Source organism: Carya illinoinensis, chromosome 6 (assembly GCF_018687715.1).
Source record: "Carya illinoinensis cultivar Pawnee chromosome 6, C.illinoinensisPawnee_v1, whole genome shotgun sequence".
NCBI classification, from domain to species: domain Eukaryota; kingdom Viridiplantae; phylum Streptophyta; class Magnoliopsida; order Fagales; family Juglandaceae; genus Carya; species Carya illinoinensis.
The window spans coordinates 10,154,585-10,159,516 of NC_056757.1; positions in this window are offsets into that span (position 1 = coordinate 10,154,585).

Genomic DNA, 4,932 nt, shown 5'->3' on the forward strand with positions numbered 1-4,932 from the left:
TGTAGAGAAAAAATAAAAAAAAAAAAACTTTGGTAAAATGTTCTTTTTTCCATCACTTTTGATGGCCTCTTTTTGCTTGTATAATAAAAGCACCTCATCTTTATATGGTATTGTCAGCTATCTTTGAACGTAGATACACCTCACCTCACGCTCTAACGAATGCCACCAACGCATTTTTTCTTCTTTTAAGATTATTGCTTTGTGACTTTTTCCTTGAATTGTTCTTGAAGATTTATTGACGATTGTGAAGTTCTAATGGGCATGAATTTGAATTTGACCTTGTAGGCGATCTCTTTGCTAAAAGAATTCTCATCTAATTCTGTTCATAGCAAAGCTTCGCCAAGTTTTGCTGTTGCTTTGTGTATTTCAATGCATAGTCTTGTTGAGTAGATGACAAAGACAATCCTAAGTTCATGTTTTTGCATATAAAATGAATTGGGTCTAGCCTATTGGAAGTCCATTACCGCGAATAAAAAGGGGAGATAAGACAAGATAGAGATAAAGGCAAAAGAGGTTGACTGTCATGTAAAAATGTAAAAGTGATGTAAGACAAGTAGGATTCAGCTATTTTAAAGAAGCAAGGAACCACTACAAATATGGAGATTAGATAAACTCTACAAGGAAATGCTTCTCTACCATTTTTAGGAATCTCTTTCCAAAAAGGAGGCATCTTCTTTAACGTCTTGGAAAATCTATTTTCTCCACTATATTGAGTATTATATATGAGAGGTTATAAGAGATTGTAAAATCATCAAACATAAAAGATTTTGCTTACAAATGAGTCTACGTGGACATAGGCTTTTATGTCAAACCACGCTAGTCTCTCTTTTAATTTACAATTTATATATTTTATTTACTATTTATTTCATGGATGAACATCCGAACACCGTATCAAAGTCCAAGCCATCATCATGAGCCATTCAATCATATTGTTGGAGTACTCCAATGACATTAGAAAAATGCATCAACACATGTGCCAAACCATTTCAATCCATATCAAGTTAAATTCAGATATTATTATGACTATAATATTCTTTCCTTGGTGCCTAACTTACGTCTCTATCACATAATCATTAATCATATATAGTATCATAACTTCGTCGTAGCCCATAGGATATTTAATTGTGTCCGTTAAATAATATTTGGGATGATATATATGAGTTGAGGTGGTTTGTATGTGGCATGCATTGTGGTTCTAGAAGATTGCTATCAAGTCTAGGAATTTATACTGTGAATATATATTGTCATTTGAAGGGACCGAGGTATTGTTATGAAATAGTGTCCGTCCCTTGAAACAAAAGAGATATAATTGTGGCATTATTTATTGACAAAAATGATATTTGTAGTTGTAGAGTGCGTAATTTCTATGCAATCCCTTTGAAAAAAAGAGTAAATATTGGACCCATATGAAAAAAAATTAATTTTTTAATATTTGACTCTACTCTTTTTCAAAAGAATTTAGTGGTACTTACGTGCTCCATGACTGTATCTAACGTTACTTATAGTATTAAACATGTATCATGTAAAACATGAAATGTAATGCTACAAAATATAGGAAACAAACATGCTTACAAACACCACAACTACCTACTTATACGAATGCATACCAGCAATGACAACTTAATTATATGCAATTGCTCTGTCTTTTATAGGGACCATTTGTGCCGAGTACAATTAACAGTGGCAACAACCTTTTCTATGTAGTCATTGTACACACAAATTTATTATTTTGGTAGAAAGAAAAGCACATGATTTGAGAGCAACTAGACAACGTTAGAATCAAATTATAAGTCTAAGTGCACGTGATAGATATGAGAATACTTTATTCCACCAACAAACCTAAGGGCTTGTGTGACACAAGCTCCATTTGGATATAAAGAATATCTCAGATGATTTGTAAATAATAGTGAAATATTTTATGAATAGTAATTAAATAGTATTGAAGACACTACTCATGCATTGTATCAATGTCCACGTTTGAGAGAAAGTTGGAAGAAACTTTTACTTGATTTACATCTTGTTGATTCTAACATATTTTTTGTGGATATTGCTGGACATGTGCAGGTGGAGAGCAATAGGAAGGGAGCTTTGGAAGTGTTTTTCCTGATAGCACGGAGCTGCTGGTTCAAAAGAAACTAGTAGTTGTTTGAAGACAAACAACTTTCCACAGAGGAAGTGATTAATCAAGCTTTAAGTGTGTAGAAAACTTTCAAGATAGTTAAGGGAGTTCCTAGGGGTAGCATCAACAAAAATATAGAAGGGTGACTACAGTGGTGGAACCAGCAATTGTGTTGAAGGGGTAACTTTTCTATTATATGACACATTTATGTAAAAAATAATGCTAAATACAAGGTGTGCAAGCTCTACGCACCATTTGTTTTAAAAAAAGTGGTCAAAAAATAATTTTTATTATTTTTCCTAAATTTAATTTTAAAAAAGCCACATCCTTGAAAATAGATAACATATAGAAATTAAACAAATCTTGGGACTATTAAAAAAATTTGGAGAGAGACAAGATACATTTTTAGGTATATTGAAATTTAAAAAAAAAAAACTTTAGAGAGTGTATGAAGATTATAAATTTTTTTGGAGGGGACATTTCTATATTTGTAGAATTATAATGTGGATGAGGCTATGTTTCATGAACAAGGCAGTGCGGGTGTTGGTCTAGTTCTTCGAGACAGTTCAGGCGAGGTTCTTATGGCAGCCAGCAAGAATGAGCTAGAAGTTGAAGTTGACTCATTAGAGATTGAGGTGTTTGCCATCCTTAAGGGCTTACAACTATGTATTCCTCTTGGCCTACAATAGTTCATACTGAAAGTGACTCTCTCCTAATGGTTAAAGAAATCCAAGACTCGGGAAGATCAAGTTCTTTGTTGGGAAATATTGTTGCAAATATCAAACAACTAACGTAAAGATTTCAATCTAGCTCTATTAAACATGTATACAGATACTCTAATGTAGTTGCTCGCAAACTTGCTAGAAATGTAAGGTATGTGGATGATTTAATTGTTTGGTGGGACTATGTCCATTCTTGTATTCAACAAGTCATTTGAATTGACAAAAAAAAAAAAAAAAAAAAAAAAAAAAAAAAAGAAGAAAAAAAGGGTCATTTGAACGGAAAAATCATTGTAAGTTTTTTTTTTTTTTTTTGTTATGAATGAAATTGTGTTTCCTATATATAAAAAAAATAGTAATGAAATTGTAGCAAATAGTTTTTAAATAGTTTGTGAATAGTAATGAAGTAGTATGAAAATATCTAAGAACAATTTAGTTTCCAAACAGGCCTTTAAAATATATGTAAATAGTATTAAAATTATTTGTGTATAATAGTGAAATCATTTGGATTAAGATATTTTGTTGAATTTTGATAAATGTGAGAAAAAAAATTGAATAAAATTATTATAAATCTAAAATATTGTCTGAATATAATTTTTTAATATAATTTTTTGTTTTAAAATTTGAAAAATTTGTATTATTTCTTATGTTTTGTTTGAAAGTTTGGGAGTGTTTCTATTTAATTTGTTTTGTTGTAGAATTATTTGAGTATGTTTGGATATGTAGAAGGACATTTTAGCTCATCCAGGTACCAAGAGGCACCATAGTTGAATAAGTATTTGTAGTAAAAAAAAAAAAAATCTACTTAGCAGTCTTACACCATACACATATTTATATTTTTATTCTTTTAATTTCTTTCTCTCTCAACATGTGTATGGTGTATGAGTGCTAAATAGAACTCTTTATGCCAAGCAATGATATCTCAGTACAATATGGGATGTGTAGAGAGGCACTTTACTTCAAGTCATCATGTAAACTTCTAAACTTTACTTTTTTTCAATATATATATATATATATATATTTATAGATAGATGTATCAATGTATAAATAAAATAATAAGGACAAAGAAGAGAAATCAGAAAACTTTCATTTCTCTCTATAAAGGCCTTTTTCTCTCTCTACCAAAGTAACCAAATATCTCATCCTTTCTGCTTGGAGGGGGGTGGAGTTTGCCTCCTCCCTCCCTCCTCCTGTCTGGCCAACATCAGAACTATCTAGAGTTTTTTTTTTTCCTAATTTTTCTATAGTTTTCAATCCGAAGCATTAAGATGTGCCGATTTGCTGTCTATTGGCCTCCTATGACCGCCATTTGCCCCACCAGCAGACTCCATCTAATGATTTATATGACGGTGGAAGAAACTCATGCGCTACCACTCTAGGGGGAGTTTGCTGCTGTCACGCGTGACACCACTAGGATTAGCGGCTTCAGATCTCTTAGATCTAACCTTTAGCTTCTTTCCAAGAGTGGTGCGTGAACCATATGCACCTCCACAACCAGTGACAGTTGTTTGCCGGCAAATTGACTCATCTTTTGATTGTTACTTTCATTTGTTGCTACTTTCCTTAACCAAGAATTAAGATATAGTGGTCATGAAAATCTTATTTAGCCAATCTAGACTAATAAAATGTAGTACACAACAATTTACTACAACTTATAGTCGTAGTTTTATAGTCTGTTTATGAATTTGGCTCCTCTATTTTATTTATCTTTTGTTGCATTTGTATGTTTTGGGATGGTTGTTAGAGGCTCACACTCCATTGAATCTAATATCTTGTAACCACTTACCCTTAGTTTGAACACAAAAACAGTTTCATCTGATTTCATTATTATAATTTTCTTAAATTTCCACACAAAACGTAATAAATAATTTAATTTTTTCAAATTCTAAAATAATAATAATATTAAAAAATAATATTTTATTCAATTTTTAATTTTTATCTAAAATTATCTCTTCTTATCTTAATGTCCAAACTACACCTTAATTTTATCCATGAAATGCGTGCGTAGAAAATAATAATAATAATAATAATGACAGGGATGGCCGTAAGAAGCGCTCGAATATACTCTGATACTCACACTCGTCCCTCCTCGTA